This window comes from Barbatula barbatula, assembly GCF_947034865.1.
Source record: "Barbatula barbatula genome assembly, chromosome: 17".
Taxonomy (NCBI): Eukaryota; Metazoa; Chordata; class Actinopteri; order Cypriniformes; family Nemacheilidae; genus Barbatula; species Barbatula barbatula.
In genome coordinates this window covers 2,330,391-2,343,286 of record NC_136780.1, presented here as the reverse complement: position 1 = coordinate 2,343,286, position 12,896 = coordinate 2,330,391, and the positions used below count along the sequence as shown (strand labels likewise).

Here is a 12,896-nt window from a genome sequence, read left to right as displayed (position 1 = left end):
ATGATCGCAAACCCTGTATTGTGTATTGTATTGAATTGTGAGTCGAGTGTCTTTGATACATTTTCCTCTGCTGATGTTTTAGAAATCTCCTTCATGTCTGCTTGAAGATTTGACCAAACCCCTGCCATGCCATCATTTTTCAAGTGTTGTAATTCGAGAAATGCATCACATGAAGTGTTCAGTCGATAGTTCCTTACATCACAGTCTGTTTTCATATAAAACATCAGTTGGCTTCAGAAGAAAAACTGCCAATATAGACTTTGTGGTTGTGTTTTTTTTTCATTGTAAAGCTTGATAGATGTATACACTATGAAGTGTTGTAGTTTTATAGTTTTCTTTTGTTTGATGATTCTTTTGTTGATAAAGATGTTTTTCTTTGCGTTCCATGAAGAAACAGCATTCACGCTTGGAGTGAGACGAGGGCGAGTAAATGCGATTTTGAATTTCTACATGTTTTTATTAACCCCTATCTCTTCATTGTGATTTCTTATCAGGATTTAGGTCGTGGGTCCGCTGTGGGGCTCTAACCGTGGGGTCTTATCTCAGATGTGAGCGTCACGTGTTAATAAACCTCGGGTCGGTTTCCCAGTGTGCCCTGGGAGATCGCTTACATCAAAGCACCAATCAAAAACTGGTGCAGATATAATTTGTCATCAGGGATTTCCTGCTGGAGAATTATAGAGAAGATACTGGGCCGATCGATACTATGGATTTTCACTGCAGTGCTTGATTGTCCAATTGCTGTGAAACATGTTAAAGGATAAAAGGCCACGCCTGCCAGTCGACAACAGACTGCAGACTCAGCATAAGGCCTGTCAGATTCCTCCAAGCGGACCTCATAGAAAATCATCATCCTGTGGCGTCCGACTCCTATTTAGCGCTAGGTGGGCGGTCGTGTTCGCCTGGTATCGGTCTTCCGGATAGAAAAAGAGAGACGTGGATGCTTCAGAGCACAATTTCTCCTTTTAGTAAGATGTCTGAGTGCATTAGAGAGGGTGCACGTCGAAACGGACGAAATCCCAGACAAAACTGACCGTCGCGTTTAACTCCGTCTTCATAAATCCCTAATCTTGCTCTCCAGACAGCCCCATGCCGGGGGAACACGACATTTTATAGATTTGTTTGGATTCGCTTGACATAAGAAGTAAAACGTTTCTCTTCCCGCCGACGTATTGCCGAGGAATCCAGCGGTATATCAGAGGCCCGCGCAAATGCTGATGGGCTGACATTTCACATTCGAAAGGACTTGAGTGTAGTGCGAAATGACAGGCGTGCCGCCGTGCCGTATTCCGGCACCTTGTAGAACCTTCTTGAGATCCATGAGCATTTATTTCACACGCTCGGCTTGACGCACTTTAAACCAACCAGACGTTTCCCCGCGGTCACGTTGCTTTAGCAAATAGTATCATGCTATGTCAATGCATCTGGGTGTTGTGCTGTTGTCTTGTTGCGTGTGTAGAAAAGCCGGGACGGTCGGAGACCTCTTAGGCTTGTCTTATCCGATGCCCCCTGACAGCCCAATATCAAAGAGCTCTGTGTGAAGGCAGAGAGCCAAGCGATGGAGATGACAAACCCGGCCTCTGTCTGAATGCCCCTGAGGCGGATAGAAAATGAACTGACCACTGTAAACAGAAAGAGCAGTAAAAAGCCCTAAACAGCCTTCAACAGAAAAGATTTACCCTGGCAGGCTTCCCATTTCAATTTAAATGCGGTCTCACGCCAGTTTCAGTCAAGGATACTCTCAACTTTGACTTGTTTGTACAAAGCATGCCAGTATGTGTCATTACATAAAGGAGGAAAGTCGTACCAGTCCTATCGATGCAGCTGTCTGTGTTCAACCAAAATTCCTAGATTATTACATTTGTCCTTGTGTCATCCAAAACCTGTATGGCTCTTTAATTTGTGCAGAACACAAAAGAAGATATTTTGAGAAATGTCCAGCCTAAATGTTATCCAAACCGGCAACGTCAAGGCGTGCGCATGACCCTGACCCTTTTACCTCAGTTCGCAGAAGAGATGGGAGCCATTAGTTTCATCATCACTCGTGAGAGGTTGAGTGTTGCGGTGTGATGATATCTTCTCAGCGTTGGAGGAGGACATATGGGCGTGCGGTGACCCGAACATACACACTTGATAAAAATAGCTCGGCTTTTGTGAATGTGATACGTGAGTGCGTTGATGAGGGTGATGTCGGTGAAGTGTTTAATGTGTTGAGGTAGATTTAATCATAAAGGTATATTTAAGGTACCAAAAATTGAATTCTTTCATCATTTATTCACCCTCATGTTATTCCAAAACGGTACGACTTTCCTACTGCAGAACACAAAAGAAGATATTTTGAAGAATGTTGGTAGCCAAACAACATTGACCCCGTTAACTTCCATTGTATGGACACAAAACCACAGAGACATTTCTCAAAATATCTTCTTTTATGTTTCACAGAAGAAAGAGTGACATACAGGTTATGAACGACGTGAGAGTGAATAAATGACATCACTTTTATTTCACATACATCTCTTTAAGATTTCTGTATCTCTAATAGCCTACAAGGTTTTTGGTTGTATTCTATGACTCAAAATATTATATCTAATTTGAAAATGCTATTGTATATTACATTTTTGGTTTAAAATGTGGGTATATATGTTTCTGGTAATCATAAGACAAACTCGGGCCATTCCTTTCCAAACGATCGATTTCAGCGAAGCCCCAACGTTATTCCATTGACTCACAGATCTTAAAACATTTGATATTTCGCTCGTGCACTAATGAATCATTTCAAATAACACCAGGGGCTTGTCTGAACAGAGTAAATAGAGTCCATTTTGAGTTTATGTTCACTTTAAGACTTGAATCTTAATTCAAGGTCAAATGGAGTTCAAAGTAATCAGTAGGATATGAGCTAACAGCGATCATTCATACTCATGAAACGAAATGAGTACAACAGCGTGTGTGAAGATGCTCACATTGGACAGAGAGATATACATATGGGTGTATGTGTGTTTGATTATGCAGCTCTAGCTGTGATGGGAAACAGCATATGAAAGACTCGTGCGTCGCACAACAGCGCGCTATATTGCAACAGCCGCTCTGTAATGATAGAGATATTGAGAGCTTTGTTATTGTTATTATTGCCAAACCCAAATTGAAACTCATAACCTGCCTGACTCCAGCTATCAGTTGTCATTAAGTAAAAAAACAGACGTGTCGGCCCCGGTGCCGCGAGCTGTCTGTTGACACGCAAAGTAATTGAAGCGGGAGTCGAGCTGTTTTGAACGCACTCAAAAGGAGGCGGAATGAGCACTTGATCAACGCGTTTTTACGTCTATAAAGATGATTTGATTTCACGTAACGTCTCTTTTATAGCCATCCAAGCTGTTAATTTGCATGGAGGCGATTTGGAATGTGGCGTTTTTATATAGGCAGTTTAACGTGTTTGGAGAACAATTGACTGGCTTTTTTTGCGCAGACACAATGTCTCATTACATCAGGTTTTTCAGAGATGCTGACACATACATAGAGAGTTCTATAGTGGGATTGTGGAGGTCATTGTTGAGTTGTTTTGCTGTGGATTTGTACCAGGTGCGTGGGCTTTTTATTTAACGTGTTTTAGCGCAGAATGAGTTTTTTGCATAGATCTTTTATCGTGCCTTTAGGGGTAAATTTCCTAACTTATTTAAATATAACCATTCTGTTTTGCATAAATATTTAAATAAAAAGGATGATATAGCCTGATGGACCTCATGATGGTAGTATTTTTGGTATTGCCCTGTGGGATTGATGCAACGCAAGGCCCTTCGTGAGAGGCCCACGGGGGATCATCACAATCGTCACAATTACCCAGCAGCCTCTTTGGTGTTCTGAAATATTTAAGTCTTACTTCTGAATCCTAATGAGATGCCTAAAATAGCATTCATGCCCATAATTGTGATAAGTGGGATACCTGAGCCGGAGGGTTGAAGGGGAGAGACAGAAACACAGGGTTTGGTGATGTCAGTGGAAAAGTAAAGTCGTTTCAGAGGTTATTACAATCAAATGAAAAATTAGAAAGACAAACTTGCTTGTTTTCCGTTGGGACATAATGCGGGGATGAAAAGAGGCTGGTGGGTATTTGTGACTGTATGTTACCCAGTGGGCATCTCATAAAAGGCCTTGAATTGCAATAATTCCTCAGGGAGATACCGCAAATAGTTACTATAGTGTCCAATGTGCTAAATACTGTATATTGTCTTTTTAATTCAGATATATAAAAAAGATTTGGCATATACGTTTCTAAAAAGTAAAGTTGAAGAAGCCAGGCATAAATAATGCAATCCCAAAATGCATTGTGACAAATTAGATTAAAAAAACAAAGAGTACTGAGAAATGTAACTATACTTTTTGTCCAATATGCATGTTACAGGGTAGCAATATGTTAACTTTTAACACTTTTTTTTTAATTTTTAAAATTTTGGCGTAGTTCATAAAAATATTATAAAGTTCGTAAAATATTGGACAATGTAGTGTATTAATATAATGGAATGTTCCATATTTTTACAGCTGTTAGACCTGTATTTTGCTCTGCAAATGTGTTTGTAAAATTAAAATAAATCTGTCTGTCGTGTTTTTTCTTTCTTTTTCTTTCTTTTTTAACTATGTAATATGAAAATATACAATATTTATTCTTCATGTTACTTGAAAGAATGCTTGTTTATTTGTAAGCAAAAGTCTGGATGTCTAAATGAAAAAATATGTATTTATCGTTCCTGTAACAAATATTGCAGGAATTGTAACAAAACAATGTGGGATGAAACACTTCTTCATGTGTTGTAATGATCTACTAGTGTTAGTTAAGTAGTTTTATTAGTTTTGTTCCTGTTAGGACGCTCCCTTAGAAGAATGCTTCCTACGTAGATACCTATAGACATAAGGTGCGTCCCAAATCTTATGCACTATTCTACGGCATTTTGTAGTGCGCTCACATTGAAAATTCTCCTAAAAGAAGTGCACTTAAAGTACCCAAGTTAAGCATGAGAAGCCTGCTTGTTTAACATTGTAAATAAGTCAGAATGCATGAAACACCGTTGCGTGCCCCTTTTAGTCATTTCACAAGTTCTCCTTAGCAAATAATTAAATGGGCTGCGATTACGTAAGCGGAGAACCTTGTATGCGTATATAGAGTGCTGTCCAGGGAGAGGGCTCTGAGGTCGGTACCGATATACTTCCGGTTTGTAAAAAAACTTTCGTTTTCCATTTGGTAGGACACTGCCCTTCTAAAATTCATCCTCTTCACGGTTGAGTGCATAGGTTAAGTGCCTAGTATGTCATTTGAGACACAGCTTAAGTGTGCATTTGTAACTTTTATCTTTGTTGGTTTCTTGTTCGGTGCGCTCAGTGTAATCGTAGCCTCCCACCTGCCTGCGCTAAAAGAGCTATTTCTGCGTGAAATCACCCTGCTCTAAGAGTTTTTGGCATTTATTATGTTTTATCACACGAGTCTTTCTTTGATATCACTTTACGAGCTTTAGGCGCACCCTCAAAGGGAGAGATATGCCATCAAAACGTTCGGCTAAAAATGAGCCGGCTTCAAAAAAGAGTTAATACGTAAAGTTATGGAAGTTATAAAAGTGATAAAAAGGTTATTTGAGCTTTCAATATTTTGCTCCACTTTCGTCTTTCATATCAGGGATTCATCATTTTCAAATTAAGAGACACCTTGTGTGTGAAGAGCGCACTGTTAGCGTCGGCAGTTTGACAGTAGTTGAGACGTACATGCTGGAAACTGATTTAGCGAGCGCTCAGGTGTGCTGATATTTCTCAAATATACTGTTAATATGACTAGATTTTAACATCGCAAAAAATGAAACCGCACTCCTGCTTCATAAACGTTAGTAGGCTGCCGTGCCGTGGAATTTTTCGCATCAAAAAGAAATTACGCTGTTTATTTTTTCATGTGCATTGTGTTTTGTTGCGTATTTAAAGTTCTTTTTTGCCTTTAAAATCTATATAAGTTTTGTTACACACAGTACATGCCTATGTTAACTTGTTCCCTATAGCAGACGTGAGTCCCTGGTGCTGAACGCAGTGGATGGTTCGAGGGGGGAGAGCCTTCACCCCAGCCCGTGAACCCGAGCCAAGTGGCTGCACTTAAGGTGAGGGGCCGAGGTGCCGGAGATGTAATTTAATCGCAGCTTCTACCCAATTCCCCGGGCGGGTGAGTTTAAGAAAGGTCATGCCCGGAAACAGGCCCGAGCCGCCCCTTCCCAATTACGAGCGGTGCGGCGGAACACAGCGGAGCGACGCGCTGGGTGACAGTCATTTAGCGGCACCTCATCTGAGGGGAAGGAAGTCGCAGATGGTTGATAAGGGAGTAAAAAATGATTTGCGAGGACCTGTTAGCCAGAGCTGCACAAGGGCCTGAATCTCCCAGAACCTTCCAACCATAACACTGACTCCTGCCTACATGTATACACCCATTCTCTCTCCCTCACTCTCTCTCTCTCCCTCTCTCTCTCTCCCTCACTCTCTCTCTCTCTCTATATCATTGTCTTTCTGTGTCTCTCTCTGTCTGTCTATCTCTCTCTGTCTATATATCTGTCTATCTGTTGTTGTTTATTACAAGTCTATTGGTCATTGTCTGTCTGTCTATCCTTGTTGTCTGTTTGTCTTAATAAATCTCCATACTGCATTATTTGCATGAGACATCATGTAAGATATTACTTTATGTGAATTCCTTACATCTTGTCTTTTCAAATGTTGTGCCCAACATACAGCGAATGGTCATGTGACCTGATGACTTGATGATCATTGTTTGTCTCCCTCCCTCTCTGTTTCTCTCTCTCTCTAGCTATCTTTCTGTCTTTTCTTCTGTCTTTTGTCTGTCTGTTTATCAACCGTATCTATCTATCTGTTGTGTTTTATCATACGTCTATTGGTAATGCCTGTCTATCCTTGTTGTCAATGTGTCTATCTTTCTATCCATCAATTGTCTGTCTGTCTCCCTCTCTGATTCTCTCTTGGCACACACTTTTTGTCCCCTGTTTACAAACTTCACTGTTTCTCCATCTGTCTATCCGTCTAGCTCAATGTCTTTCTGTTTCCTCCATGCTGTTCTGTCCATCCCACCTCCTCTTCGCTGCCTCCCCTCTCTCTCTCTCTCTATGTCCCTCCCTCCTTCCTGCCCCAGGGCCACGTGACGGCCCTGCATGATTATTGGCGCAATCACTCATGTAACAGCCTGCCCAGCTTTTGGTGGGGCCTCCTGTATTTGTCACTGTCACTTCCCCAAGTGCTCCGCCATTGTCTTGGAAATTGTATGTGTAAGGCAAGAGATGCCTGTGACCCACTTCGACAAGGGAGCCGGCGACGTGAGGGCGCTCATCGCCGCGGAGGGGAAGGGAAAAGCTGAAAAAACTGAAAGGGATGGAAAAAAACAGCAGTTTGATGTGTCCTATTATGTGTCCCAGCTAGAGCCATAAATAATTGTGACAAGTTTTTTTGTTGCGCGTGAAAGTCCTTGACTCTACCTCCTGTTCCAGCGCCTCCTCTCTGGCGCTGAGAAGCTGCCAAACTCCCCCCACTCGCTCCCAGATGATAGATGGCACGGCGAAGCAAATGACAACGGGATAGATTTTTAGTTTGTGCTTTGGAAGAGATCAGTAATGGTGCTTTGCTGTACAAAGCAATAAATGGGAAGGACGAGAGAGGGAGAAGAAGAGAGGGAGAGTAAAGATTCATTGCTGTAGTCTGAGGGGGGCTGGAAATGATCATCCCTGACATGTGAATTACTAAATATGGACTTTGGGGCATTTTAGCAAAGTTTTTGCACTGGAATGAACAACAGAGGATGAATTTGCAATTTTCCCTGGGAAACATCTATCAGGCCTGGCACGCCACTTCCTCATGCAAACTTGATTTTTTGCTGTAGCGCTGTGGCTTAGTGGTTAGAGCGAGGATGCTGATGCATTGAGCCGTGGTGCTTGTGTGGGTGATACAAGGTTCCCAGTGACCTTTTTTTGACTGTACCTATAAATAAAATACAGTATAAACAACGAAAAAAAACCCCACAAATGAGCCGTCTAACTAACCCAGTCTGTCTGCGTGGATGTCTGTCTACTGTATCTATTTTTAATGTACCTATAATTTCAGATGGAGATTTGGGCAACCCGTGCTCTCACACATGAGCTGTGTTGCTCATGCAAGTGATTCAGGTTCAAATCCAGCTCAGGTCTTTGCTTTTTGTCTTTTGAAATAAAATACGATGAAATATACGTGAAGGTTTAGTATAATAATTTGCACATATACATATTTATGTAAACAGCCACGGGGAAAATTAAGAGACCATTTCAAAATTATTTTCCGTTTATTTTATGTTTAGGTAAAATGATCATATAACAATACGTCTCCCCAATTTCAAATAAAATTATTGTTTCTTTTGTATTTATTTGCAGAGAATGAAAACAGGCGAAAATAACATATAGATGCTCTGCATTTTTCAGACCTCAAATACGGCAAAGAAAACAAGTTCAAATACGTTTTTAAGCGATACAACATTCATATATCTACATTTATTTAGGAAAAGTTGAAAGATTTTTTTTATGTGATAGCCTGAATTTTTCTTGTTAGTCTTGTCAGTCAATCACATTGCTGATTTTGTTGAAATTCAACAGACGCTGGACTTGAATGGCCACAATACATCTAGAAATGCTGATAATATGGAAATTTGGAATGTGTATGTATATATATATATATATATATATACACAAATGCACACATTCTTATGTATGTATCTAAAAAGATGGATGTGTATACATGAATATAATCAATCTGACAGTCGGCTTGCTTACGTGTAGTTTTCTCTTCTTTCAGTTTTTTCCGTCCTCTGCTCGCCTGCCTCTGACACTGTGGAAAAACCAAAGTGTAAAAAGTAAGTTTGCATATTCATCAAGATAATTACAATACGCATACATATGCGTTGAACTTTACATAATGAAAATGGACAGGAGCGAAAGCGGCCCCCGCGCTCATTACAAATGGATGTGACTTTTACCTGGTTAGCACTCTGGTAATGAAGTGCCATCATCTTGTCCACAGCTGCGTGATGGATACGTGGGCTTGGTTAAAATACCCTCCGCAGATCCTCATTGCCAATTAGATGCCTGATAGATGGTATTATCAGTCATGTTAATGAGCACGGACTGACATGCGTGCCCGCTGTGGTCACCTGACCCGCGTGCCCCGGTACCACACCGCATCACACTAACCAGCTTCCATCCAGCTGGGCGCGTTAAACATCGATAGCCCCTAAATTTTAACCCCGGTGCAGTGTTCTCTCTGTGTATCTGCCCTGATAGTTTCCACATTGTAAATGCTATTCTGATGTGATGTAATGAATGAAATAGTTAGAATACGACTATATTATTGCTGTGCCCCAAAACCTACCGAGCTCCCTGCGGAGGCTTTGTAGCGATGCATCGGTCTCCTTATTTCTTTTCAAACGATACGCAACTTAATTAAGTTAGGGCAGCATTGCACGTATCCTTCTGGAGAATCCCAGCAATCCCAGAATGCACAGCGATAAGATTATATAGTAATTCAGTGCTATATGTGTGAAGTATATGCTTTGAGTATTATGTCTTTATTAAAATAATTTTTTTAGTTCGCTTTATGGGCATATAGGCATATGTAGTCAACAAGGCGGCTTACTATGTCTTGGAAAAGAGCTCATATTTGGTCCTCCGAGGGGAAGCGAAATTACACAGAGTAATTTGAACTGCCAAAGACAAAGATCATTTAGAGATATGGGCTAGACCCACGTGATCCTTTCTGATTATCAGCTCGCAAATAACTTATTAGTTTTGCATTGTTTATCGTCGGTACGGCACGGAGCACAATGAAATCTCTGTTGTGTTTGTATAACTGGCATTCCTTGTGCAAACCCAGCAACACCCTGAATCTCTCGGCGGACATCCTAATTAAACAAACTCACACGAGCATAACAGCCAAGGTTGTGATTTATGATATTGCCTCCGATAGTTAAAACCGGCTTCCGTAAAAATCCATCACGTACATCACCGGACATTACCGCCCTAATTAAACACCCAAATGCCTGCAGATATCATAAAATGACGAAAAAAACACTCTCGCCCTTAATAAAGCCCAGCATCTGCGATATTACAGAAGGGGACGGTATTGGGGATGTATGAAAAAAATATCCCGGGCAAACGAGAGCGTAATTTGTCTGTTTTAGGTCGAACGTTTCTCGCGACGTGAAGCTGATTAATTATTTGAAATATACTGATTACGACTAGCTGAGAATCTGGCATTAAAATAATGACTCCTGAGCCTTCTCCGAGTTTGTACATTTAGCATCGCGCAACCATTAGGAATAATCTGTCCAATTAAAGGTTGTGTAATTAATTAAGTGCACATTCTGTGAAAAGGCAAGAAGGGAGAATTTATCAAACTGCTGAAATATGACCTATCTTGTCCAAAAGACTAATATGTTTAAACAAAAGATGAAAATTGATGACAACATTATTTGTAACAAAATGCTCACTGTGCAACTATGATACATTTGTCCTCAGATTGCGCTTCTTAGCATTGTCCTTACAGAATTCGTGATGTATTACCCCAGGCGGCGTGGCAATAACTTTAGATGAAGGGTCTGCCTGTCTGGGGACTGTGTAGTCGCAATGTATATCAGGCTTGATATCTGGACCGTAACGACATACTCGCAACCCGTGGCAGCTGCGCAAATGTGACATATGGCTGCGTCGCCACTGTTTTTAAACACGAACGCCATCTTTGTGGGTTTTATCTGCCATGATCTCCCACGTCAGGATTCGTGAAACGTGCTGTCGAAGGTTTTCTTGGAGCATGGAAAGGCCGTTCCAGTCTCTGCGTATCTCGGGCCAAAAACGGCGTGTGGGCTTGGCTGTGGTTATATGGGCACACGGGCCTGCGGAGGTGTGTGTTGATGGAATTGCGGGCATGGGGCGAGCGCGTGTGGGCGTGTTGGCATGCGTGCTCAGCATGGTGTTGCGGAACGCGTTGTTTGCGGCTACCCACAGCGTACAAGTATCTTATTAGTCGTCCGCTGTTTCAAGTAAATGTGCAAGGGTGTATGCAACAGGCCCGAAATATATTTTCGCAACTTATGGATCCTCGAGTCACTTAAAAATCATCAAATGTCAATGCATTATATAATAAAACAAACAATTTTTTTTAGGACAAACCTCTTTTTTTAAAACCAAACAACCAACAGTCATTTTTAGGGCGCATATAGTGTCTATTTCTTTTGACATGTGTGATCATTGAACAAGTATCTTGTTCAAATAATTTTACAGCATTTAACGTGATGGAAAGACATATTTGTACAATATTTGCTTTGAATGCCCCATCCGGGTATATTAAATGATCAAAATATGAGGCGAATGACACAAAACATTAAACCTTTTAGACCTATATAGGACAAAAAATTGAAGCTCAGTTTATTCTCCAAGCACAACCATGCCACATAAATGCTACATTTTAAAACATGTTAAATTCTACATTTGAATAAAAAGTAAAGATGTCAGTTTTCCAAAGCTGGACATCACCTTTGGCCACTACTGTATCTTTTTATATTTTCCAAAGCCTTCCAAAATCTTGACATGTGGCCTAAATGTCCAAATACTTTCCATGGCAACTATTTTTAAATATTTGACTTCTTAATGTGAAATCTGCAGTGGTGTGATGCAGCCCTGCGTGTTCATTACCGTTTTGCCGCACTGTTTTTCCGTGCCAGTATCCCATATGGCGGTGATAAGCACCATGGAGATTCTGGCCAGAGACGAATGCCACACCATTCCAACACAGGAACACATGTCGGTCACCGCTCCCAACAGGATGTAGCGCTCAGGACATATTGAGCCGAGCCTTACTGTAAAAAGCACAGGAACCTCATAAATCAAAGGAACAATCCTGACACGCCACCCACACGTCTCACATTAAACAGACATTCCATTGTTCCAGCACACATTTTTGACTGTTGACACATCCTCGTACTGCATTGAACAATAAACTCGCATTATTACACAGAGAAGGCATTGGTTTCCGTCTTCGTGGTGTTTTGTAGAAAACTTAATATTTACACTATGGTATCGTGTTAAAACCAAGAGAAGATAAACAAACAAACATTTTTGGCTAAGTGGCTTCTATTGTTTTGCAGGACAACATTGTGGTGAAGGGACACGTGTGTGATATTTCACTCTGGAAGCGTAAGTCAAATGACAGATTGTTTCAAACGTGCGTTTACAAAAGAGAGAAAAGTATGTAAAAGTTGTTTTTTTGTCTTTGGAACACACTTTTGAGTGTTTTATTAGGATGCTTTTTTGTGCATTAAACTGATAGTTCACCCAAACAAATTCTCATCTTTTACTCACTTTCATGTCATTGCAAACCCGTGTGACTTTCTTTCTTTTGCAGTACACCAAAGATATTGTGAAGAACGTCAGTAACCAAACAACACTGACCCCCATTGACAAAACCACTGAGACATTTCTCAAAATATCTTCTTTTATGTTGTTCATAACAAAGTCGTATAGATGGTTCGGAATTACATGAGCAGTGTTGGGTGTGAATAGTTACAAAGTAATAAGTTACTGTAATTTCATTACTTTATATATATATATATATATATATATATATATATATATATATATAAACTCATATTCTTTCCGTAATTTTATTACAGTGACTTTCGATGTAATTGAAATTAATACAAAGTAATATATAAAATAGTGGAATTGACAACAAAATGTGTTTTTTTGAAAAAGACTTACTTTAAAATGCAGGCTTTAGTGTGTCCTCACATTTTTAATACTTTGCTCATTTAATAAGAATACTTTATGTAGTTATATGTTATTGATTTGAGTGAA

General features: G+C 40.4%; 1 long non-coding RNA gene across 1 annotated transcript; it reads left to right on the top strand.

The window, feature by feature from the left end:
* Positions 1-6,053: 6,053 nt before the first annotated feature.
* Positions 6,054-12,587, top strand: LOC306906952. The gene is made up of 3 exons (XR_013787871.1): positions 6,054-6,128; positions 8,845-8,902; positions 12,188-12,587. It is a non-coding gene; the product is annotated as an uncharacterized lncRNA (long non-coding RNA).
* Positions 12,588-12,896: the final 309 nt, after the last annotated feature.